Raw genomic sequence first — 27,752 nt, forward strand, 5'->3', positions numbered from 1 at the left:
CAGCAGAATTATTCATCATCAACTGATGGATGGATAAGCAATGTGGAGTATTTATAACAATGGCATATTACTTGAACACAAAAAGGAATTTGGGGACTGATATATGCTACACCATGGATGAGCCTTGACAAAGTCACACTAAATGAAAGATGACAATCAAAAAAGGCAGCATACTGTATGGTTCTACTTATATGAAATGCCCAGAACAGGCAAATTCATAGAGGCAGAAAGTAGAATGGTGGCTTCTTGGGGCTAAGGGAAAGGAAGGTTAGGGACTGACTTACTAAAGGGTACCGGTTCCTTTTGGGGGTGATGGCTACAAAGCACTGAAATGTACTTAAAACCCTAATGCACACTTTCGAAGGCTGCATTTTATGGTATGTGAATTATATCTCCATAAAGTTGTTATTCTTGAAGCTGAGCCCACCTATGCAGCAACTGGCACAGCACTGACTGTGGCAACCCGAGGGTGAGTGACCTACCTGCCCACCACGAAGGAGAGCAGCACCTGACCCAGTGTTGGAGGGGCAAGATATTCTTGCTGATGGACACTGTGAATAACACAGACGAGGGGGCCAACAGGGCAAGCTGAGTTCATGAAACAGGACAAAGACACAAAGACCTCTCAATAAAACCATTGAGTGCACAGTCTCTAGGAGAACACATCATTGCTTTTTAAATCTTTTTGTATCTGTTTTATTTTCTATTACCTTTTTAATCTTTACTTTTTAAACAGTTCTATATGTTTAGTTTTCATTTCATTTTTAATTCTCTTGGTTTTGATCTGTTATTGATTATTCACAGGTTTCAAATATTGTGTTCTGATTTTTTTCTTCTTTTTATTAAGGCTTTTAAAAGACATCACAACTTGACTGCTATTCTGTTTCAACTTGCTCTTCTATTATTGATTATACACAGTTTTCAAACCTCCTTTTCCTCCATTCTTTTAAAATTCTCTCTCTGTCTCATTTTTAAATTTTATTCCCGCATAGGCTTTAGATAGATAAACAAATAAACTCCTTTAAGGACCACAATAGATAACTGATACTCCTTAAGCCACAGTGCCAGTGATATATGAGCAGTATGAAAAAGCAGAGGAAGTATTCCCAATTAAAAGAGCAAGAGAAATCCCCTGAAAGAACGATCAATGAAATAGACATTGATGGCCTACTAGATCAACATTTCAAAAAAGAAGTGAACAAGTTACTGAAGGAACTAAAAGAGATAGTGTTTAGAGACATAAAATATGTCAAAAACAAAATAGTAGCTATAAAGAAGAGCCATGTAAAATTGGTAAATTCATTGGCTGAAATGAGATCTGACCTAAAGGCTGTAAATAATCAGGCTAGATAATGCAGAGGAACGAATAAGTGACCTAGAAGACAGGACAACAGAAAGCACCCAATCAGAACAGCTGAGAGAAAAACAAATATAAAACAATGAAAACAATATAAGGAACCTATTGGATAATATAAAGCATGCCAATCTATGCAAAATAGGGGTTCTAGAATGGGAAGAAAGAACAAAGGGGATGGAAAAGGTATTTAAAGAAATCATGACTGAAAACTTCCCAAACCTAAAGAAGGAATCAGACACCAAAGCAGAGGAGGCTCAGAGGTTCCCAAACAGGAAGAGCCTAAAGAGACCCACGCCAAGACATATCATAATCAAGATGGCCAGATTGAAGGATAAAGAAATGATCCTAAAGGCAGCAAGAGAAAAACAAAGAGTGATTTACAAGAGAAGGCTCTCAGCTGATTTCTCTACAGAAACACTACAGGCCAGAAGGGAGTGGCAAGATATATTCAAAGTCCTGAATGAAAAAACAGATGCAGCCTACGATACTTTCTTCAGCAAGGCTATCCTTTAGAATAGAAGGAGAGATATAGATTTTCACAGAGAAGCAAAAACTAAAAGACTTTAGCAACACTAAACCCATGCTAAAAGAAATATTGGAAGGTCTACTCTAAATAGAAAAGAAGAAGGATGCTACAGAAATGAGAACTCATAACTGGAAAGGTGATAACTACCATGAAGTACAAATAGAATAAACATGAAATTGTAAAAGAAGACATCTAAATCATTGAGTGGGAGAGGGAAGCAAGAAAATATAGAGTATTTTTTCTTTCTTCTTTTTTTTAAATTTTTTGTTGTCAGTAGGGTGGGTTTGAGATTACATTACTATCTGTTTAGTACACATAGTTAGAGTAATTGGTTAACAGACTTACAAAAAAGTGTAACTGCAAGCCAAAAACTTACAAGTGAGTCAGAAAAACTAAATACAGTCCAAGATAATACAAAGGAAAATAACCATACCACAAAAGGAAGAAGAAAGGAACAGAGAAGAACTACCAAATCAACTGCAAAAGTAAATTCAAAATAGCAATAAACACTCATCTATCATTAATTACTGTAAATGTTAATGGACTAAATGCTCCAGTCAAAAGACAGAGTGGCAGACTGGATAATAAAGCAAGAACATTCAATACACTGCATTGAAGGGACACACTTTAGGGAGAAGGACACATATAGTTTGAGGGTGATTAGATGGAAAAGGATAGTCCATGAAAATCGAAACACCAAAAAAAGCAGGTACAGCAGTACTGATTTCAGACAAAATACACTTTAAAACAAAGGCCATAAAGAAAGATAAATAAAGACATTTTATGATTAAAGGAGCAATACAAGATGAGGATATTATAATCATTAATATATATGCACCCAACATGAGCACCTAAGTACATAAAACAAATAGTAACAGAGATAAAGGGGGAAATTGATGGGAATACAATCATTGTCAGAAATTTTAACACCACATTAACATCACTAGACTGATCTTCCAGACAGAAAATAAATAAGGCAACAGAGAAATTAAATGATACAAGAGAAAAATTAGATTTAGTGGATATTTTTAGAGCATTACAAACCCCCAAAATAGGATATAGATTATTTTCAAGTGCACGTGGAACATTTTCTAAGATTGGTCATGTACTTGGTCACAAAAGAAGCCTCAACAATTTTAAGAAGATAGAAATTGTCTCAAGCATCTTTATTGACCACAAACCCATTGAAACCAGAAATCAACTGCAGAGAAACAAAGGAGAAATAAAGGAAAGCACAAAGATTAAACAACATGGTATTTAAAAAAACCATTAGGTCAATGATGAAATCAAAGTTGAAATTAAAGAATACCTTGAGACAAATGAAAATTAAAACACAACCACACAAAACTTATGTGACGCAGCATAACAGTGCTAAGAGGAATGTTTAGGGCGATACAGGCCTTCCTCAAAAAAGTAAAACAATATCAAATAAACAATCTAACCCACCAGCTAAAAGAACTAGAAACAGAGGAGCAAAAACACCCAAAAGTCAGCAGAAGGAAGGAAATAGTAAGGATCAGGGAGGAAATAAATAAAATAGAGTTTAAAAAAATAAAGAAAGTAATCAATCAAACCAAAAGCTAGATTTTTTAAAGAACAAATTAAATCGAAAAACGTCTGGCCAAACTCACAAAGAAGAAAAAAGAGAGAGCACAAATTTGCAAAATAAGAAAGGAAAATGGAGAAATTACAACAAATAACATAGAAATACAGAATATCATATGACAATATCATGAAAAACTACATGGACAAAAATGAATAACCTAGAGGAGATGGACAAGTTTCTGGAAACATACAGCCCACCAAGACTGAATCAAGAAAATACTGACCACTTGAACAAACCAATCACTAGGAATGAAATCGAATTAACAATAAAAAAAACCTCCCTACAAATAAAAGTCCAGACTGGACAGCTTCACCGGGGAATTCTGCCGCACATACAAAGAAGAACTCATACCAGTCCTTCTCAAACTCTTCCAGAAGATTGAAAAGAAGTAATATTCCCAAACTCATTCTATGAAGCCACCATCACCCTGATACCAAAACCAGGCAAAAACACCACCAAATAAGAGAATTACAGACCAATATCACTGATGAACACAGATGCAAAAAGTCCTTACCAAAATACTAGCAAATAGAATCCAACAGCACATAAAAAAGATTATATATCATGCTAAAATGGGGTTCATCTCAGGGACATAAGTGTGGTTCAACATATGCAAATCAATCAATGTAATACTTCACATCAACAAGAAAAAGGACAAAAACCACATGATCATCTCAAAAGATGCAGAAAAGCTTTTGATAAAATTCAACACCCATTTATGATAAAAATCTCACCAATGTGGATATTGAGGGAACATAACTCAACATCATAAAAGCTATATATGGCAAACCTACAGCCAGCATAGCACTCAACAGTGAAAAACCCAAAGATTCCCACTAAAATCTGGGACAAGACAAGGATGCCCACTATCACCACTCCTATTCAACATAGACTTTGAAGTCCTGGATAGAGCAATCAGGCAAGTAAGAAAAGTAACAGGGGTCTAAATTGGATAAGAAGTGGTAAAAGGTGACACGATACTGTATCTTAAAAACCCTAAAAGGTCCACACAAAAACTACTAGAGCTGATCGAAGGATTTAGCAAGGTAGCAGGTTACAAGATTAATGTTCCAAAATCAGTTGCATTTCCTTACACTAATGATGAATCAACAGAAAAAGAAGTAAAGAAATAATCCCCTTTAAAATAGCACCCAAAGTAATAAAATATCTAGGAATAAATCTAACCACAGAGGTTAGAGAATTATACACAGAAAACTATAAACCATTGGTGTAGGACATTAAAGAAGACTTTAAAAAATGGAAAGGTATCACATTCTCTTGGATTGCAAAGATCAATATTGTTAAAATGGTCACACTGCCCAAGGCAATCTACAGATTTAATGCAATCCCTATCAAATTACCCCTGACATATTTCATAGACCTGGAACAAATCACAATAAAATTTATATGGAACCATCAAAGACCTAGAATTGCTAAAGCATTACTGAAGAGAAAGAAAGAGCCTGGAGGAATAACTCTCCCAGACTTCAGACAATACTACAGAGTTACAGTCACTAAGACAGCATGGTATTGGTACAAAAACAGACATATAGACCAATGGAACAGAATAGAGAGCCCAGAAATGAACCCACAAACTTCTGGTCAACTAATCTTCGACAAAGAAGGCAAGAATATACAATGGAATAAAGACAGTCTCTTCAGCAAGATAAACATAAAAGATAAGATACAATAAACCTCCTAGAAGAAAATACAGGCAAAATATCTGACATACATCTCAGAAATGTTCCCCTAGGGCAGTCTACACAAGCAATAGATATAAAAGCAAGAATAAACAAATAGGACCTAAAGAAACTTACAAGCTTCTGCACAGCAAAGGACACCATAAGTAAAACAAAAAGACAACCTACAGAATGGGAGAACAGTTTTGCAAATGAAACTGACAAAGGTTTGATCTCCAGAATATATAAGCAGCTCATATGACTTAATTAGAAACAACCAAATAACCCAATCCAAAAATCGGCAGAAGACCTAAACAAGCAATTCTCCAAGGAAGACATACAAATGATCAATGGGCACAGAAAAAAAGGCTCAGTATCACTAATTATCAGAGAAATGCAAATCAAAACTACAATGAGGTATCACCTCAAACCAGTCAGAATGGCCATCATTCAAATATCCACAAATGACAAATGCTAGAGAGGCTGTGGAGAAAGGGGAAACTCCTACACTTCTGGTGGGAATGCAGTTTGGTGCAGCCACTGTGGAAAACAGTATTGAGTTTCCTCAAAAGACTAGGAATACACTTGCCATATGACCCAGGAATCCCGCTCCTGGGCATATATCCTGAAGGAACCCTACATCAGGATGACAACTGCACCCCAATGTTCATAGCACTATTTACAATAGCAAAGACGTGGAGACAGCCTAAATGTCCATCAACAGATGACTGGCTAAAGAAGTGATATATTTATACAATGGAATACTACTCGGCCATAAACACTGAAAATATAGGGCCACTTGCAACAACATGGATGCTCCTGGAGAATGTTATTCTAAGTTAAGTAAGCACGGTAAGAAGGAATAAAGAGAAGTTACCTCCAGGTACAGTTATTTTGATTAAAATATACATACAGAAAGTAAGTCACCCCCACGACTGCTGCCAGGAGGAGCATCTGAGTGTTATAGCCCAGCCAAGCAAAGTAGATTCCGACCTTCTCTCCGTAAAATTTCCTGCAGAAAGACAAAATGTGGTTTCAGAAGACACACATAATCTCTCTGTAACTTCATCCTCATGTTAATTTCTTTTTTCTTTTTTTTTGTGGAGGGGCATAATTAGGTTTATTTATTTGTTTTTAAATGGAGGCATTGGGGATTGAACCCTGGACCTTATGCATGCTAGGCATGCACTCTACCACTGAGCTATACCCTCCCTCCATCATAATAATTTCTGATTGTAAACCAAGGGGGCTTTAAGTTTAAACCTCTGAGTCCATTCACGCTTAAAACGTGTTTTCATAGCATCCCCCAAATTCTACCGTGAAATAAGAAGTATTTTACGTATCATAGGAGTACAGATGACTGGTTCACCTGCTGAAGAGAGATAAATGAGAACAGAGCAAAGGAGGGGACGTGGTCGACCCTGGAGCAGATGCAGGGGATCATCACCACTCACTGGACAGTCTGGCACATTCAACAAATCCCCCCAAAGATCATTCTTAACAGGCTTGACACAAGTGGACATCAACAAGTGGCTCAGTCATCTGCTCCTGCCTTATCTCGGGAAATTCCCTGAAGCAAATGCATCGTAAACCACAGATAATAAGGAAATGTCTGATAATAATAACAACTGGGAGTGCAATTTCCCTCTGAAAAAATATTTATAAAACTTATTGTGGCAATGGGAGAGGGCAGAAGGGATGTGACTGAGGAAGGTACTGCCGTGTATTCTTTGTATCTAGCACGTCTGTTATTCCTAGGTTTTAAAAACTGTTCAATGTTTCTCAGTTAATCTTGAGTAGATGGAACAGGCCAGGGAGGCAAGATCAGAAGAAATGAGGCAGGGCATGGAGCGGTGCCAGGCTGGCCCTGAAAGGGAGACAGGCACAGACAGGCAGACACAGACGGTTTAGGAATGAGGCGGAACAATGAGACGGCTGCTCAGGTGTGTCATGCTGTTGCTGATACTTCCCTCAAATGGCTCATTACTGACTCGGCACTGCTTGGTAAAACCTGTGGATTTCTTCAGCTCTGAGTTCTCTCTGAGGCTTCCGGCTCAGTCTGGAGCTCACCCCTAGGGGGGACTCAGCTCTGAGAACAGCCTGCAGTCCTGGGAATCTTCACGCAGGAAACCCCTTGGGCTGGACCAGCTCTCACAGGGCTGCTATGGGACCAGCTCCATCATCAGAGACCTGGGCGTGGACCATTCCATGGGGAAAAGGGCTGGGCCCGATGCCAAATCAGATAGGAGGGACAAAATGTGTTCATTCTCATGTGACTAGGCTTTGTGGCCTGGCTCACAGATGGAAGGCTCAGGATGGTGTCTCGCAGAGAAAACCCTGGCAATGGGTTTGAGATGTCTTGGACTCTTTCTTGTTAAGCTTTTTGTAATAAATTCTTATCAAATATCCGTCCTGAAAATGCCACATTCAAAACTGAAAGAATGTTAGAAGTTGCCTTCTCCAACTGCCCAATGGTAAACACACCCTGCTACAGTTAGAGCAGGTCAGGCAGCCTCTGCCTGGATTTTAACAGTGACGGGGAGTTCATTATTTACAAAGGTTACATGTCGGTAAGAAGGTCAGACAGAGTTTTTGAACCTTAAAAAGATGTCGCCCCCTAGTCCTTGCTGAAACGCTAGGAATAATGAGGATCCCTTCAAATGTATTTTGTCTGACTGTTATCCCTCTCTGTCAAAAACACCCCAATTCTTAATATCAAATTTTCAAAATTCATCTTTGATTTCTTTTTATCAAAGTTATACCATATATTCCTTAAAGAGTCAAACAGTTCTCGAACACCAATTGGAAAAAGGAGCAGTTCCCAACAACTGCCCCATTTCCTGGCCAGAAGCAACCACGTTCAGCTCCTACTGCTGACTCCTGGAATAATTACTCCCTATCTCTGACTAGTATCCTTGTAACGCAGCCTACTGACTTTTTCAGCTTTATGTATCACCTATTTAACTTTGTATTTTGGAAAATGAGGATTAAGCTCTCTTTCAAACCCCATCTCATCTACACACCCAAAACTTCATTTTTCCAACTTTTTGATACAATTACATTATAATTTTGATCAGATCAGTAGCCTTGCTTTACATTATTAGCTCTCTGTACAGACTGTTCACAGCTGTAGCAAGTTGGCTGCTAGGCTTACTTTTTTCTTCCCTACGTTGTTTTCCCTGGAGTTAATAATTGTGTTGGTGGTTCATAGCTTAGATTTCTGTGCACTTAACAATTCAACCCCAGACCTTCCCCTGATGAATAACTTTCTCAATACTTTCCAATACATTGTCTACAAATTTCATCTCCTTGAATAAATCTCTTCAGATCTCCTTCAATCTTGATTAACGACATGCTAGTCTTGTCACAGACCTCAAGGGGCCACTAATGGGAAGAAACAAAGGGAACACATGGACCAGGGACAGGGAACAAATCAACATATTTTCCTTAGCAAAACATACTTAGAATAGTGGGAAAATTGTTTTCTTTACAAACACAGACACAAACCCCAAAACCCCATAAAGAATGATTAAAGAGCCGTAAAACCCATTGCCCTGCCATCAAATTCTGTATAACAAAACAAAAATAACAGAAGGAAAATATCATATAAATATGAATCTCAAGGGGGATGCGGTACACTCAGTGACAGAGTGTGTGCTCAGCATGCATAAGGTCCTAGATTCAATCTTCAGTACCTCCATCAGAAAAAAAAATTAAAAAGAAAAGAAAAATGTTTTAACTTTAAATATTTACATATGTACAAACATCCTCTTTTAAAACTGTGTTCTACCGAATAACCCGAGTTAAGGAGAAAGTGCCTCTTCATGACTGTGATCCTGCTGATAATTGAGGGAGGAAATTAGAGTATGACCACATGAAATAAAATCCCTTATGAAACAATGATCCCGGGTGACAAGCATTATTGGCTGCTGTCATCAAAAAATGAGAGTCAACTGGAAATTATGTACCTTATGACAGGAGTACAAAACTTCACATAACAAGTATTCTTGCACAAAGTTGAACCTCAATCAGATCAAGCTTTTAGGGGAGGATCAAATCACTTAGCTAAAGCAAATACATAGGATGGAGAAACAAGTCTAACACCACAGGGGAGAATGAATTCAGCCAAACAGGTAATAGAGAAACCCCTCAGCAATTTCAAGGAAAATGAGAAACAGGAAATTTTTCGATTAGAGCCCACTTGAGACATATACCAGCTGCAATGTCTGAACCTAAGTCTGGATCCCGATTTCAACCCCAAAACTACTTAAAAGTGTATTTTTCTGACAATTAGGGAATTACTTTGTAACCCTAAATAAAAAAGGAATATTTCAATTGTATTTGAAAGAGATCTTGTCATTTCACTAATGAAAGGTTAAGCTATGTAGGATTGTCTTCGAAATGATCCCGTAGTGGGGGAGGGGAGGAGGTGGAGATGAAAGATGCAACGGCAGTGACTCTGAGTTTATAATTCTGGAGCTGGGTGACTGATACAGGCAGGCTGGCTGTGCTGTTCTCTCTACTTCTGTACATGTTTGAATCTTTCCATAAAATGTGAAACAAACAAAAAGATTTCAGTGTTTTAAAACCCTCACTTTGAAGGTTAAGAGGTTTGCCCAAGTAGGTGGGCACCTGCATGGGGCACTGAGATTAGGAAGATCAGGCACCTGGCTCCAGGACGACCTGGGCCTACCTTGACCCTCCTCTTCTCCTCACCATCCACAGACAGCCCATAACTGTATCCTGTCAGGTCCACTCCCCAAACGAATTTCTCCCTGGCTCCCACCTTCTCTCATCTGGCCCACTCCAAGAGCCTCCAACCCGGCCTCCCTGATTCCTGGGTCCCTGCAATTCATTCTCCACATTATCTTTGCAAATTGTGGGTGAGAGAAAATTACTTTAGTGCTTAAACTACCATGACTGCTTCTCACTGTGCTTAGAGTCTACACTCCTGTCCGTGCTCCTGATGCCCTTCTAAGCCTCGCGTCTCATCCCTCTCACCAGCGCTGGCTCCAGTATCTCCTCAAACCTGCTGAGCACATTTGTGCCTCGGGGCCAATGGACAAGCTGCCTTTATTCCTGGGGTAACTTTTCCCAAATCCTCAAAGTCCAGCCTCCTTATCACCATCTCAGCTCACATGTAACCTACGCAAATATAGCTTTCTTGACTCACTTCCCCCCAAGCCTCCCATCTCAACACAGTGTTATTTCCTTCATTTCAATCTGACATTGTTTCCTTATTCGCCCGATTATTTTTATTTGCTCGGTTGTCCTTGGCCTCCCTCCCACCAGCAGCCTTGCCCAAACAGCATAAGCTCCCGGGGAGCAGCCGGCACTACTGCTCTGAGAAGACACATGCTGAGAGCGACATTAGAGTCACATGGTGTAGTGAAACGTTGTCGAAAATCAGATATAGCAAAGCAGTGAGAATTTCTCTCTTATTTTATAATTTAAGTGAAATCTAACATTTACTGCTGTTTAATGAAGAATTTGGTAGGTCTTTATTCCCAGTTCTTGGACGGGAACCACTAAAGCCTTGAAATTTCCCAAGATAGATGTGTCTTTGCTATTCATGGTGGACCCCTGTTAGGCTTGTGTTCACGGGATAACTCAGGATGGGGACTGGCCAGCCAGAGACACCAACCATGTGATTAGATGAGTGGGGCTTTGAGCTTTGTTACAATTGCGTGACCACCAGGAGAGGAAGGGGCTCAACGGTTAGGGCTAAGGAAAGGTTTGAGTTACAGTTAGGGTTTGGGTTAGCCATGTCGGTAGTGACCCAATAAATCATGTCTTTGTAATAAAGCCTCCAGTAAAAACCTGGGGCAACAAAGCTCAGAGCTCCTGTGAGCTTCCTGGTTGGTAACACTCTTGGAGGACTGTCACCCTCAGATGCCATAAGGACAAACCTGAGCCCTCCCCACTGGAGTGCTCTCCACAACAGCTCACCTGAGGAGATCTAAGGGCTGCTTCTTGTCTATGCTTCGAGGAGGAGCCCATTCCCTGTACAGAACGCCCTGTTCGCTGGGACAGCTGAGGTCATCTTACGGAGGCTGAAGTTGCACTGGGAAAAAGAAGCAAAGAGGTGATCATCACTGTCACCACGTGATCACATGTTCTGTTGATAAAATGTGGTGCTAACACTTCGTGGTCATTTGTAAATAAGGGGCCCTCACTTGCCAGAACGTATGGAGGTACCATATAATTTTTCATAATTCTCACCCAGGATTAATACTAACCCCTTGAGGGTCATTTGCAAACATGGGTAGAAAGGAATGTCTTCCACAGCAAAAAAAACTAGGCCACCCAAGGGCCCAAACTGCTGCAGTGGAGGGACACCTGATGGTCCAGCCCCATCCTTGGACAACCAGAAGAACCTGGACTCTGGCTGGTTAGGGGCAGTGTCAATTGTAAAACCCAGGTTTTTTTGTCCACACAATTCAGTAGTTATTTGGTGACAGCACATGGAATATAAACAACAAAGAAACTTGACATGATGTTATATATTTAGCTTACTCAAGAAACAAAATTAAAATCCAGTCATTCTCCTTCCCACCTGACCTACTTTCCATTCTCCTGTACTAGAACCAGATTATTACCCACCCAGCCTTAACATGGGTCCTGACTCCACTTACCTCCCTCCCAAACACCACATGCGATGATTTCTAAGCCTGGATGTGGGACCAGCAATTACAACAGGCTTTAGTGGAAAAGAACTGGTTGTGCGCAGATGCCAACGAAACACTGTAGAATCCTGGTGTCCCACATTAATAATCATGACAGCTGTTTGCAAGTGTCCCCAAAGTTCATGTCAGACTCTCACTGCTAATTTTGCTGGGACATAAATATAAAACATGTGGACTGCTGGACTGGACTGCTATGTTGGGTCTCTGATCCAGGAAGCTCAGTGTCTGCTCCCTGCACCCAGCTCCCTGTTCTGTTCATGCATGTGCATCAAGCAGCTGTTTAGTGTCCATTTTAATATCTTAAACAGTGCATTTCAGTATTGTCTTCATCCACAAATACGTGTACTACACAGTACTAATGATCAATCTCAGTCTTTGCTTTCTTTGGTCTTAGAGAGTCAGATAAATGGATAGCAAAGATAACAAAGTCATAGAGCACTATAATATAGTATTTCCTTTATTTCAATGTCAGGATTTATTTAAAGAGCTTAGATATAACATCCTTGCAGTTAGGCAACATTCATCGTCTGAAGCTCTTACGTTTTAAAAATGTCATTTCATGCAAGATGTTTTCAGTTAGAGAAATGCTCCTGAATTTGAGGGGTTGCTGTCATCTGAGACAGAGTCCCTAAAAAATGTCAACACTCTGTAGTATTGCCATCATGACAAGAACCCAGAGAGATGAAATTTGGAAAGCCCTGTGGCTTCCTAGTGCACAGACAGAAAATGATATTTCAGAGGGAAAAATCCCGAATTACAGAAAACGATAAATGAAATAGTCTAACATGTATTTCCCTTACAAAGAACTAATACTCCTTTGGTTGATAATAACATCTGTCAGCAATTATGAAAAGAGCTGACAGATGCATAGTGCTTAATATTAGCCAGGGCAGTTCTAACATTGACACAGAATTTTTAATCCCCATAGCAACTCTACCAGGTGGGTATTATTATTATCCCCATTTTATTGATGAGGAACTTGATAAACACAGAGGCTAAATGACTTTTACAAGGTCGACAGTGAGAGACCAGCACAGGTGTTCCAGCCTGAGTCTACGCTCTTGGCCTCTTCTCTTTCTTTTTTTTTTTTTTGGTGGTGCGGAGATAATAAGGTAATTCTGGTGGGGGGTGGGGAGGTAATTAGGGTTATTTGTCTGTTTTAGAGGACGTGATGGGGGCTGAACCCAGGACCTTATACTTGCTAAGCATGCGCCCCATCATTTGAGCTGTACCCTCCCCTCTAGAGTCTATGCTCTTAGCTGCTAATCCTCACTGTCCCACATGGTAACTCTGGGGGAACTACAGTTCATTCATTCACTCGTTAAACTCAGCCTTCCCGGTGCCTGGGATTCAGCAGTGAACAAGAAAACATGGTTCCTGCCTTAAATGAGCTTGTCGCCTCCTGACATATTATCTTCATCTTACCCAGGAAGAAACAATGTCAAGAAGATTAGTCTTTTCCTGTTAACACCTGAGGAGACATGAGGTGCTTTATTTCATTTCTGCCATTTGACTTACACCATGGGGTAGGAAAGCTGCCTTGCAGATCCCGGAGCTCACAAGCCTGTTAATCCCGAATTTTTTTTTAACACTGTCCCTTACTTGATACTTGATCTGAGAAAGGATGAAGTAAACCTAAAAATATTCTAAGAGAGTGTGTGGTTTATACGGGATAACAAACCAGCCACTGTTTACTATCCTAACAGGAATCTGTAGGTATATTTCTTTTCTTTCTGTTTTTTCCTTTTTATGGGCAGCTTTTAAAAGCCAAATCAAACCAACCCAACCAAATCACTGATAATTCAACAGCAGGTTCTAAATCACCCCCAAGACAGCAGCTAAACTCGGTTTAGACTTACAATGCGGCTTCTGGTGGCTGGATTGAAGAATGTATCTCTATCCTGAATATAATAGTCATTCACGCAGCTCTTCTCAAATAGGGCAATGAAAAATTCTTGCTCTGTCTTGATGATACTTTCATCTACTAGGAGGACTTTCATAAAACTGCTGAAATTATCAAAGGGTGAGGACCGGGTTTTCAGATCATTGGGCTTCAGGGGCAATTTGATGTGCAGTATCTCAGCGTATGTACAGAGCACCTCCCACAGGGTGTGTACTTTTCAAATACAAGCTTGTAATCCAAAACCTATATTGGGAGAATGAAAACACAAACAAGGAAATTATTTTCTCATTTTTAGTACACAGACTTTTCTTACATTGCTGGTAGTTAAAGCCCTTGTGCAAGCACACACACATATGACACTGGTAAAAGTGAAGATATAATAAAAATAGATTTGCAAACCATCATACATTTTTGCCTTAAAGATAATTTCTTTGTTGAAGTTACTGAAAAGTTATTTAAAATCCTTAGAGTTTATTCATAAAAAAAACCACTGGTTTACATGAAGAAAAGCAAACTTGTTAATTTTTAGTCCAAATTAGTAACTAAATATTGAAACACCATAATATTCTTTGCAGTGGTATTGTAATGACAATTTTTTAAATTTCTGAAACCTAGGACTATTTATATATCTGTTCAATATAGTGTTAAACAGCAATTAAAAGGGATTTAAAAGAATTTTATTACTGATATGGAATATATAATTAAAGTAAAAAGCAAAAACATGTGAAATAATAATTTTCCTTTTGGAAGGGAAAAATATCTACATTTGAACAAAAAAGTTTAGAAGGATTTTAAGTTTCTTTATGTATAATTAAGGTACAGATGATTTTTAATTCCACTTTTCTTTCATTTTCAAATTTGGGAGGTAAATTTTTATAATAAAAATATCTTTAAAAAGGTTCTTGCCTTAATACATTAATAGTTATATTTATGACTACATTCTCTGGCTATTAAAATGATCTCCTAGTTTTGGATCTGAAACATACATTCCATAATGCAGATTCTGACTGACTCGCCTCCCAGCCCACAGGGAAGGTACTGCTAGGGTGACATGTTTCAATTATTATTCCAGGTAACATGCAGGCTCCCAGCCAATGGCTGCAAAGGGACTGACACTGATCAGGTTGCTCCCATCTGCAGACCATCACAGATGAGGTTAGATTCATAGGCTCATGCTTTCTCTGTCAAAAGAAATGAGAAAATGTTAAGCTTTTACTTTCACCAAGGGAACAAGTAGTTGTTTGACTTTTTTTTATGTAAAAAAATAACAACAAACCAATTTGAACCTGATGAAAAGGCATTTGCTCAAAACAGCACAGTAGCAATGAAAGTGCTCTGGCTGGCAGGGACTTGTTGGATCCCTGTGAGTACTTGACTCCTCACATGGAATTCCCTTGGCACTCCAGAAGGCCTGTGGTTGTCCCCAGGGGTTTGTGGCCATATATGACACACAAAAGTCTCTGGCTTTGCCACAATTTCAAAGCCTTTTTTAGCTTATGAAAGGCTTTGCACTCAAATGGAGTTTTCTTGAGTCCACTCACTGATGTCATTCACCAGAGTTATAGCCCAGATCTGATATTCTAGATCCTTAAAATCTTGCAGACATTCAAATGTTTCAGGTTTGGATGTGTATTCACCTCTGCAGGCCTGGACAAAATTCGATAAAGCCACCCGGACAAGTTCAGCAAAATGCAAAGACATTTTTCTCTCTGCAAGACTGAAATGTCTGTGAAGCTCTAAAAACTTCTGCATCTACAAATATAGGGAACCAACTCATCAATAACATATCTATCCATAATGCATGGACATTAAAAAAAAATTCTGTATTTGCTGCTATTAAATTCTATCTGGCTTTTGCCAAATTGTGTCCTAAACTGTAAGGAAAGTATATAAATGTAGAGAATTTTTGAACTTTTAAGAGAAAAAGGAACCCTCCTACTCGGTTGGTGGGAATGTAAATTGGTGCAGCCACTATGGAGGACATTATAGAGGTTCCTTAGAAAACTAAAAATAGACTTCCGTGTGATCCAGCAATCCCATTCATGGGTATATGTCTAGAGAAAATTGTAATTCAAAAAGACACATGCACCCCAATGTTCACAGCAGCACTATTTACAATAGCCAAAACACTGAAACAACACAAATGTTGACAGATGACTGGATAAAGAAGGTGTGGTATATTATATATATATATACACACACACACACATATACACACACACACATATATACACATGAACACACACACACAATGGAATACTGCTCAGCCATAAAACATAAAATAATGCCATTTGCAATAACATGGATGGACCTGCAGGGTATTATGCTGAGTGAAATAAGTCAGAGAAAGAAAAACAAATATTCTATGTATTAACTTATATGTATATCTAAAAAATAAAACCAATTAATGAGTATAATAAAACAGAAATAGACTCACAGGTACACAGAATAGACTGGTGGTTACCAATTGGTAGAAGGAAGAGAGGGGAGGCAGGAAGGGCGTAGGGGATTGAGAGGTAAAAAGTACTATATATAAAATAGATAGGTAACAGGGCTGCATCATACAGCACAGGGAAATATAGCCATTATTTTATGGTGACTTTAAATGGAATATAATCTATAAAAATGTTGAGCCTCTGTGTTGCACACCTGAAACTAATATGATGTAAATCAACTACTCAATTACAAAATTCTTAATCAAAGTTTTCTTTTCATATTATTTGCAATAAGTTAGAAGCCAGGACTGTCAATAGAAACATAGTGCAAGTCACAATTTTCCAATAATCCCATTTAGACAATAAAAGGAACAAGTGAAATTAATTCTAGTAATAATTATATTTATCCCAAAATATCCAATATACTATCATTTCAAAAGTGTGATTAACACTTTTGAAACTTACTAATAAATATTTTGCATTATTTTTGTTGTACGAAGTCTTGAAAATCTATTATGTATTTCCCACATATAGAACATCTCAATTCACAATAGACACATGTGGCTGGTGGCTACCATACTGGAAAGAGTAGATTACACCATTCACACTTCTGATAAATTACCTGCTCTTAGTTATTTAAAAAACTTGTAGAAAAGGATTTAGATATTCCCTATATCAAACAAAGCAAACTTGACGGGTGATGAGTATCTTCATTATAAAGTGAAGAATAAAGGTAACAGAGCCATGGTTACTTGTATGTTAATGTAACAATACCTTCTTAATTCATTCAGGACTTTACAGTCTTTCTTCATATGTCAATGATTCACTGTCACTGCACAATGTTTTTCACTATTATCGTTTTTGGAATTGAGAGGCTTCTGATCACCCTGCTTTGTGCATCTCTACATAAAAGAAAACAACAAAACAGAGAAAAATACCTTATTAAAGATAATTTAGGGGGGAAGGTATAGCTCAAGTGAAAGATCATATTCTTAGAATGCACAAGGGCCTGGGTTCCATCCCCAGTACTTCTAAAAATAAAATAAATAAATAAAAACCTAATTACCACCCCGTGTAAAAAATTAATTTATTACTTTAATTAAAAGTTTAAAAAAGCTAATTTAGTGCAGGCTTATCAGGCTACAAGAGCTACAATGAATGCCCCTCCCCCCAATAATTTAGAAGAATTCTCACAGTATTTCCCAACATAAAGGCTAAAATATAATTCAGAACACTTTCAGAGGGTCAGCATGATTTTAACAAAACAGTAGATAATTACCTCCCTGGTGTCAAAGCTCTGTCAGAGATGGGTAAAGAAAATTTAGTAAAAACGATTTTGCAACTACCTTTGAAAAAATTCTGAGAAATGATCTTTTCTTTTGGAAATTAGTCTGCTTTTACATTCTGCAGTAGGCATACGTGTTTACAAACCAGGCAGGAACGGGATCATATTTTACACATACTTTAGAAACTGATTTGAATTTTGCTGTCTACCTGCAAGGCTATTTTTTGGGTAATAACATAAGCTGGCCACTGTACTAAATTTTGTTTCCCTGTTTGCTTAATCCTCACAACAACTCTGTAAGCTGCTTTTATTACCCCCATATAACAGATAAAGAGCTTGAGGCAGAAAATAATTTTGGAAACTTGGTAAATGGTGGAGCTGGGTAAGACTGCAGCCAGTCTGACACTCAAGTCCATTCTTCTCACAGATGTCTGATACTGCTAACTACATTCAGCAATGACTGCTGATTTCATATTTAAGTGTGTCATTTCTAAAAGTGCAAAGCTATATTAGTACTGCTGTGTAAATTATTCTTTTGAGATGTGATTGCCAAAAAACAAAATCAAATAAAATCAGGTTGCCACCGGGGGGAAGCCGAACTACATATGGACGGAAACAAGGGGACTTTTTGAGGACACAGTTGCACAACTGTAAAAATAGCTAAAATGGCTGACTTGTACAATTACAATGTGTGAATTTTATGCACTGTAATTTACACCTTAATACAGCTATTAAATTAAGAATCTGGGATACCAAATTAAGACTAAAACACATATATATATCACACAAAGAACAACAGGCAAATATCATTATTTACTGAACCATTTTCCTTCATGCAGCTTCCTTTCCTCACCCATTCCTTAAAGGATGAATCATTTTTAAAATAGTCTTTTAATCTATTCAGCAAATAAATTTTGACTTCCTACTATGTACCCAGGACTAGTCTAGGCACTTGGAATAGATCAATAAACAAAACAAAAGTCCCGTGCTCACGGAGCTTGGTTGGAGTCTAGCTGGGGTGCGGGGTGTTGATGACAATTCACACAACAGAGCAGCAGAGGAGGTGGAATGCTAGGAAAGAGGAACCATGGAAAAAAGATAAAAGGGCAAGGTAAAGAGAGTTGAGGGTATTGGATGAGGATGTTGTTGTATTAAATTCCAGAGCAGGCCACACTGAGGACTGAGGTTAGAACTAGGACTAGGAGGTGAGAAGTCCCATGTGGACGGAATAACCATCACCAAGGCCAGCGTGCACCTCGCATGTTCCAGAATGGGGCACGGCTGGAGCTGCGGAGAAGGGTCAGTGCAGATCCTGTACAGCCTTGGAGGACTTTGTAAGGACTGTGGCTTTTACCCGGAGTGAAAAGGGGAGGCACTGCAGAAAGATGACACAATCTAACAGGTTTTCAAGGCTCATTTGATTGTCGGGTGAGAATAGTCGAAACGGGTCAGAGATGAAAGGAGGGAAGCCTCTGAGAAGGGCTGTGCAGGAGGAGAGGACAGTGGCTCAGTGCAAAGAAGCAGCAAAGGAGGCAGGAGCCATGGTGAGAAGTGGCTGGGCTCTGGATATGTTCTAAAGGCAGTGTTAAACCAGATCTATTCACAGAATTCTTGTGGTATGTCAGTGAAAGTCAGAATAACTCCAAGTTTTTTGACCCAAGCAGCTGGAAGGATTAAGTTTCCACTAACTGAATGGAGGAGGCAGCAGAAAGAACCAGTTTGTGGTGTAGAAGGACCAAGAGCTCTGTTTTTACACATGTAGGTTTTAAGATATCAGAGATCCAAGTGAAGATGTCAAATCAGCAGAAGATTGTAAGAGCCCAGAGTTGGAGAGAAAAAGTCTAGCTGGAGACAGAAATGTGGGAATTATGGGTCACACAGGTGGTACACGAAGACATGAAACCCAGGTACTCAAACATTAAGATAACCTGGCGTTAACCATAGAAGTTGTCCTTGAGGGCCTGCCTACTAGGTGTGGATATCAGTCCTATTTCCTGACCACTCGAGTTTTAAAAAGGAACTTAGAAATGAATTCGTGCAAGACACTGCCTCCAGTGGGCGGGATCAGAGCTGGAGTGGGAAAATGGGATGGTGCACACTACTCCCTACGGCAGAATGTGTGTATGTGTGTGTGTGTGTGTGTGTACGCATGAGTGTGTGAGCAAGGGGATGAGTTACACCTGGCTTAATAAAAAGAGCTAGTAAATTTAGAAGCCAAAAGATGAAAGAACATCCAGATCTGGTAGAGGGAACAAGGGAAACATGGTGTACTGTAAGACATTTCCCCATAATGCCACTTCCCACCATCCTTTCATCAGGAACACAGTTGGAAAAGGGGGAATTATGTACATACGTGTGATGTACACAAACTTTCTGACTATGTAACACTGAATATCTACATATGTAGCAAGTTAATGATATTTATATCTCCATCAAGTTTAATAACAAGTTCACAACAGAGGAAAAATAAAATATTGAGGACTGAGAGAAGTACCATAGAAGGCCTTTCAATGCTCAGAATGGAAGCAAAAGCAGCTTCACCCCACAAAGAATGTCATTAACGGTCAGGAATGTTTATATTTGCTTAAGAAATTGAGAGTTACAGCTTCCTGCTTTAAAGAATTAACTTTAAGACAGATACTACAGTATAAGCAACGTCTATACTGGTGCTTTCTTAAAGCTATTTTTAGTTCCTGCTTTTTCTGATGTACTCCAGAAACTCTGAAAAGAAAACCTTCTATTCAAAGGCTTAAAGGAATAAAAAAAGAAATAACACTGCATTCTTTTAAGTGTTCTCTGTACCGAAAGTCACTTGCAAATGCAGCACCCTGCCACAGGTCTACATTTTTAACAATAAAGTCCTTTGTGCAATTTTTCAATTGCTATGTGACTTTGTGTCAGTCTCTCACTCAGAAGCAGAATGGAGTACCAGAAAATGACACATCAGGTCTAAAACTTCAGATGTGGAAGGTGAACGTCCACCAGGAAACAGCTAAGTGGGAGGGTAAGGTTTACCTTTGAAGTTACCATAAGTGCAGTTACACCTGCTCCCTGCTTCCCCTGTGAAGTGAAGAACTAGTCTTTTCCAGAAAAGCTCTCATTCTGAGAACTGTCTTCTTCAAATATTTGGAGGTTCTCTTTTAAGGCTCTTTCACTTTTAAGTGTTTCCCCAACTCTACATCCCATATCAAGTGTTAAAATTATCCAATAGCCTATTTCTACAGAACATACTCTACAAAACCTGAGGTTTCTCCGGGTTTGGATCCCAGAACTCTGTTACCGGATAATCCTAAAGCCTTCCTTCCATAACTGACTCTTCTGCCAATTCCCAGCTGCAGGCAAATTCGGCTTCTCAGACCAGGTAACTTTCTAACTCTGCCTACGAACACTCTGCTGCCAGGAAAGGAACTCCCAGCCAGGAAGCACACAAAGCCCCTAGTGAGGGTTGCCTCCTTCAATCAATCAAGATGCCATCACCAAGCAAATATTTAAAGCTACTGTAAAACTTCTGAAGACATCTTGCAAACAATACAGTTTCTATGGGTGCATACTATTTGCTCTGGAACAGTGATTTCCAATGGAGGGAACATAGGACTCCATGACCCAAGCAATTTTTTAAAATTGCACAAAACTGTCCCTCTTCATGTGAAGATTCAGGCAAGCCCGTCGTACAGCTCTAGGTGTAACAGAATGACAGCACCTCTAGGAGTAGGGTGAAAAGCAGCGAGGTAGACTTCTAGTGAAAGGGGGTGATGTAATAGGCTCCATCGCCCACTTACCTCCCACCACAGGACAATCATCTCAGATCGAGAACAAACACTTTGGGAAACAGAGATTGTATTTGTTTTTATGGTTTTCTGGAGGAAATAATGCCCTGAGACATGTGAAGTTGTGGCTGCAAAACTGAACAGGGGACCAGACATTTTCACATTCAGGACACAAATAGCCCCCGGGTGGTCACCGTATCTGCTCTCCCTTTTGCCTGTTCATCCCAAAAGCTGCAGGACTCTCCTGCTTGCAATGACACTCACCACTTCTCACAAATTCCTGCCAAGATCATGTCAGTAGCTTGTGGTCTCAAAGTCACCATTTGTACTGCTCTGAAGTCCCTCCATTACTTTATATCCCTTCTATTTTCTCTGTTGTCTTCCTAGCTGCACTTGCATTCAGAAGCTGGTTACCGCACTAACATTGCCTCTGTAATCAATCCAGGATATAGGAAGTAGAGATTCAACTGTAACCAGTCCCAGAATACTTGTCATGCCACTCTAGTGTCCCAACAAAATACTGTGGCATCCCTCATCTCACCCAAAGAACCACTGCATTACTTAGAGGTTGTAAAAGTAGAGGGTTTTCTCTACTGGGAAACACTGTGGCTTGGGATTGGACTTGTTATTTCAGTTTTTGCAAGTAGTTATAGGCAAAAAGACATGTTCTGCAAATTTTCTTCAAGCGTTTGCAATTTAAACTTTTATTAGATACAGAGACGTCAGACTAACCGTAATCTATGAACATATGGTCATATTACCAAATAATGTTCATGTCTGCCTTACAGACATGTAAAACTTGAATTACACTTGGCCTTTAGAATTGGATGTGAAACATCCTGTGAGATAAAAAACCTCCTATCCAGTCACAGAACACCTTACAGACAACATCACATTAATGCCACTGAATACATTAGTAGAGTCCATGTATGGTTATGTTACATCTCCAATTTTTCAGAGCTGGAAAGGAGATGTCTAGAAAAGCTGGAAAAGCACAATTACCAAAACAGCTCAAAAGTTAAAGCAGACTCCTGCATCTGCCAGAGCGGAGGGAGGAGGGGGCATTTCCCACCACCGTGTCCACCCTCACGACGTGGCATGTGGGGAAGCAGGCAGGAGTGTGTGGCTGGGACTCGGAGGTGGAGAGGTGATGAAAGCAAGAGTGGAACTGCTCTGGTCCTAGAACAACAGACCTGTAAAAAGCTCGGCTTCTGTTCAACCCGCTCCCTCTCCCACTTTCCCTCCCACCTACGTGACAAACAGAGCACAGTCAGGCACTTTCTGCCCATGACGGTGACTACTAGCAGGAAAGGGAGCAGGATAAAAGCATGTCCTATAAAAGATCAGTCTGATTTTAAAGACTATGTTATAAACAATGAACAGCACGGTCAGAGTGGGACAATTGTGAGGCGCTCAAGTAGGGAGGAGGAGGCTGAGGATCCATTTTCCGCACTTCTATGTCTTTTATCACTTCTATTTCTGACCTTTGCTTTGCCACTTTTTGTAGCACTGCCAACACTGGCAAGTAAAGGGGCAGCAATGTGACTTGGCCGTTTGGCCGATGGGGCTACATTTCCCAGCACTGGAATGAAAAGGCACTGGAAGAGGGTCAGGTGGAAGATGTGAACCGTGGTCTTGGCCTGTGCCAAACACTAACCAGGTGACCCTGGGTTAGGCTCTTAGTCTCTCTAGGCTTCTGGCTGTTTACTTATAAAAGAAGGTTTTGTCATTCCACAAATATATCCAATATGAAATGTAACATGAAAGTCAAACATAATGACATCTCACCTGCTTGCCTCAGGGAACTGTACAGTCACTGAACACTATGTGAATGTAAACACAGAGTTAAGAAAACTGTTGAGGCAAAGCGCTAAAGTGAACATGGAGATAAATTGTATGGATTTTCTTGGCTTTCTTTTTTAATTGCAACACTGAAGAAATAGTTATTAGCTTTACGCCACACCACCACCTCTGCGAAAAAATAAAGTAGGTTAGCACTGCCTGGATGCCTGCTATTGCCCCATGCTAAGCAGGGTGAGGGGTATAAAGAAGGCTGAACAAGGGAGTCTTCTCCAGTTACGAGCTACGTAAGGAGACACATTGGAAACCACCGGGAATGGTACCAACTCAGTACTTAAAGCCAAGATAACAGGCTACCAATCATAAACATTGCAGGAATACAAAGAGGAGCTAGAAGTATTTGGAGTAAATAGGGAAGACTCTATGAAGGTGATGGGGCTCCTAGTAGTTCTCAGGGCAATTCTAAGCTGTTTTAACTGAGGACTGGTTAGGAAAAGGCTGGTGACTCCTGGTTTTTAATAAGGCACAGGTTACCCTAGGAGGCTAAGTCACATAATGATTGGAACACAGTGATAGAGGGTCGAGACTACGTGGCTGAGATCTGGTTGTGGTAAGGTTTGACTTGACTCTAGATGTTGGAGGGTCAAAACTCTAGGTTGACAGAAAGGGGGTAGAGAATACCCAAGAATGCAACAGAAGGAAAAATTCATATATCAGGTATGAAAGCTCTTCATCAGAGTATCAGCAATCAGAATAGACACTTGAAACCAAAAACATACAGTTCCAGAAGCTGACAAAATGTGGAGGGTGGTGAGAGAGAGATGAATCAAAGACCATTCGAAGCCTTTGGGTATTCAAGACCGGAAGAATGATTATCCCACTGAATAAGTGGAGACGCTGCAAGAAAAAAGATTATGAAATCAGCTTTAGACATGTTGAATCTGACATATGAGCTAAGAGTAGGTGTTCTCAAAGAAGCTGAAAATTCAAAACTGAAGCACAGATCTAGAGTACAGGCTTAAGATGCAGATGGACAAGACATGATAAATCTCCTAAAAGAAAACATAGGCAAAACATTATCTGACATAAATCTTAGCAACGTTCTCCTAGGGCAATCTTCCCAGGCAATGGAAATAAGAGAAAAAAATAAACAAATGGGATGTAATTAAACTCATAATTTTCTTCACAGCAAAGGCAACCATAAGTAAAACAAAACATTAACCTACGAATGGGAGAAAATATTTGCAAATGATACAAATAACAAAGGCTTAATTTTCAGAATATATAAACAGCTCATACAACTTAATAACAAAAAAGCAAACAACTCAACCCAAAAATAGGCAGAAGGCTTAAACATGCATTTCTCCAATGAAGACACAAATGGCCAATAGACACATGAAAAAATGCTCAGTATCACTAATAAACCGAGAAATGCAAATCAAAACTACAATGAGGTTTCAGCTCACACCAGTCAGAACGGCCATCACTCAGAATTTCATGAATGATAAATGCTAGAGAGGCTGAAGAGTGTAGGGTACCCTCTTACACTGCTGGTGGGAATCCTGTTTGGTGTAGTCATTATGGAAAGCATGGAAATCCCTCAAAAAACAAAAAGTAGACTTACCTTATGACCCAGCAATCCCACTTCTGGGTATATAACTGGAAGGAACTCCAAGGTGAAAAGATACCTATACCCAAGTATTCATAGCACCACGGTGTACAATAGCCGAGACATGGAGGCAAGCTAAATGTAGCAACAGATGACTGGATAAAGAAGTTGTGGCATATTTATACACTGAAATACTACTCTACCATGAATAGGACAAAATAAAACCATTTGCAGCAACATGGTTGGAGCTAGAGTTCGTCATTCTAAGTGAAAGCAGCCAGAAACAGAAAAATACCAAATGATACCACTCATATGTGCAATCTAAAAAAAGAGAGAAAAAGACACTGTGAACTCATCTACAAAACAGAAACAGACTTGTAGACTTAGTAAATAACCTTAAGGTTACCAGGGAAAGGGGATGGGAAGGGATAAATTTGGGAGTTCGAGATTTACAAATGTTAGCCACTATATATAAAAATAGATTTTAAATAAAGTTTCTTCTCTATAGCACAGAAACCTTTGTTCATTATCCAGCAATAACCTATAATGAAAAAGCCGATACAGCCACCAACTGAGGAAGCAAGAGAAGAAAGGAGAGTTAGTTATGCTGGGCTAGAGCCCACTTCTAAAATCCTTGTCACCCACTGAGGCTGCCCCGAGTACACTGAGCCCTCCTCCAAGGGACAGGCTGACGTGACATGCGTCTTGCAAACCTGGGGCAGCAGATGCCGAACTCAGGTCTGGCCCTGGGGGAGATGGGAGCAAGTCCACCTGCTCACCCTGGGGCAGCACCCCTCCCCGCAGCCCCCGCCTCCTGACTGCACTGCGCCTGCCTCTCAGGAACCCACTGACTTGAAAACAAGTGATCCACGAACCTGGGGCAGCGGCAGGAAGATGGGCAGCGACCTCGCAAGCTGGTCGATTTGCCCTCATCTCCCCCACGGCCTGTCCAGAGCTCGGCCTTTGCTGCTCCAGGCACGGTCCTCAGGTCAGCCTGCTCCCAGGAGGAGGGCGCTGTGTGGTTCAAGGCAGTGGCTGGTTATGGAGTCTGCCCATTTGTGCCTGTGGATTTGCTTCAAACTCCCCAGCGCATGGCCTGAGCTTGGCGTCTCTGCCCAAGATTCGTGGAACTCATGTTACAGTTCTGCCTGCTCCTGGAAGGCGGGTGCTGTGCTGTCAGGGAACCGCGGCGGCTGCGATGGCGGGATTGTGGCTGCCCTGTGAGAGCGCAGGGGTTGCGACCATTTCCCGCTGCTGCTGCAGCCATCTCAGCACACTGATCGCACTGCGCCCACCTCCCAGGAGACGACTGTCCTGTAAACTGAGTCCCACGAACCTGGGGATTTAGAGGCCACCCCCAAGGTCAGGCCACGGGGAAGATGGGAGCAAATCCAGGGGCTCTAATGGGGCAGCACCCATTTCATTCGAGGCCCACTCACAGCACCGCACCCGCCTCCCAGGAGCAGACCATGGTCTTAGGGCAAGTCGGAGATGCTCCGGAGCCGTCCGGCGCCCTCCCACCTCCCGGGGCTGTACTTGCTCTCCTAAACCCGGGTATAAGCGGCGGCAAAAACGGGGGGTTCAGGAACTACTAATAGCGGGATTACCATGAACTACAGCGTCGGCTGCCACCCGCCTCATTTTCCTAACCGGACGCGCGGCCGGGACCTCACCTCCGCACCCCTCCCTGGGCGCCTCCCCAGCCGCACAGCCCAGGCGTCATCCGCCGGCTCCCCAAGCAGCGCGCCCCCACCATCGTCCCCTGAACTGCCCGGCAGCGGCAGCCGAGCCGCGGGCAAGCGGCGGCCCAGACCCCAGGCCGTGTTCCTCTTCCAGGAGCTGGTCCGGGAGCAACCGGCTGCCGCCAGCTTCCACGCTTTCTGGGCGGGTTCTGGCGTCCGCGCGTCTGTCCGTCTGCGCGTGCGCGCCCCTCCTCCTCCCGCCCACAGTGCAAACTGCTCGGGTGGGTCTCCTGCTTTACCGGACCTGGCCACTGGGGCCGGGAGTAGCCAGGTGGGGCCCCTCCTGCTCGTCCAGCCTGGTCTCCTCCCCCTGAGCCTTCACCCCGCCACTGACTGGGTCCTGGCACTGAACTAGAACCATGACTGCCCTGGGCCAGGCCGCACCCCGCCAGCCCCACTTCCCCTGCTCACCTTCCCCACCCTGTTGCTATGCTCCCACCCCTGGCCAGGCCCAGTTTCCCACCAGACCTTGAAGACAGGGCTTCTCCTCACACCGAGGTCCCTGCCCAGACACTCCAACTTGCTAGGTCCTAACCTATGGCCCCTACACCCACAAGCTTACCCCTCATGACTCAGCACAGGACCCCCAACATCCTGAAATTGTCTCCCTCACCTCTCAGCCAGGTCAGTTCCATTGTAAGTGGGCCCCATACCCCACAACCTGTACCCCCTCACCATGGGATCCCCTTCACTCTGAGTGCACCCCTACCCTGAACTCACTCCCTCACCCCTCACCCTGTGGTTAGGATGAGGGAATCCGTGCTCCAGTAATGATGACTACTGCCACCAGTGGGGGACCCAGCCTAGTGTGCACCTTCATAGTTAATGTCTGAGGCTACAGGGCGAGGCAGGCTGGGCTGAAGGCGGTTCCAATTCCCGCCTTGGCACCCTGATCCCCGCACCCTGTTCCTCAACTGACCCGATGGGTCAGGGTGATCACAGGCTGCCTGCCACTGGCCTGTGGGCCTTGGGTGGTTGACGGTTCTTATGGTGGTCTGGACCCCTAGGGCGGAGGCACTAGGGACGCGGACCTTTGAGGTGGGGGAGTTCAGAGGGTGCACTTGAGCCCAGGGGTAGACAGCAGATGGTGGGCTGTGTGCATGGGGCTGTGTGCGTGTCCTGGCCTCAGCCCAGGTGGGTGCAGGGATCTTGTTCATTCACACCAGGCCAGACGGAAGAGGGACTGGAGCTTTTAAAGCATCAAAGTTAGGAAGCCAAGGCTGGAGAGCAAAGTAGGAAGGTGCACTGGCCTGGCCACCATGGAGCCCGCCGCGACACTGGTTCCTTGCACCAGGGGAGACTAGCAGTTGACTGGCCAATGAGACATCCCCTGCTGTGGTATAGTTTACAGGCAATT

The 27,752-nt window shown here is 41.5% G+C and overlaps 2 long non-coding RNA genes across 3 annotated transcripts; both read right to left on the bottom strand.

Moving 5' to 3' along the window:
- Positions 1-5,957: 5,957 nt before the first annotated feature.
- On the bottom strand, positions 5,958-13,809 carry LOC140693175 (uncharacterized). Its single transcript, XR_012068888.1, has 3 exons — positions 13,714-13,809; positions 11,118-11,232; positions 5,958-6,180 (listed from the first exon to the last, which is right to left on the bottom strand). It is a non-coding gene; the product is annotated as an uncharacterized lncRNA (long non-coding RNA).
- A 98-nt stretch (positions 13,810-13,907) lies between these two features.
- Positions 13,908-26,545, bottom strand: LOC140693169 (uncharacterized). 2 transcript variants are annotated; one of them, XR_012068881.1, is made up of 4 exons: positions 26,327-26,545; positions 16,967-17,094; positions 14,872-14,938; positions 13,908-14,000 (listed from the first exon to the last, which is right to left on the bottom strand). It is a non-coding gene; the product is annotated as an uncharacterized lncRNA (long non-coding RNA). The 2 variants fall into 2 exon arrangements; XR_012068880.1 differs by lacking the exon at positions 13,908-14,000 and having other exon boundaries at positions 14,804-14,938.
- Positions 26,546-27,752: the final 1,207 nt, after the last annotated feature.

The sequence above is a fragment of the Vicugna pacos genome, unplaced genomic scaffold (genome assembly GCF_048564905.1).
Source record: "Vicugna pacos unplaced genomic scaffold, VicPac4 scaffold_19, whole genome shotgun sequence".
NCBI classification, from domain to species: Eukaryota; Metazoa; Chordata; class Mammalia; order Artiodactyla; family Camelidae; genus Vicugna; species Vicugna pacos.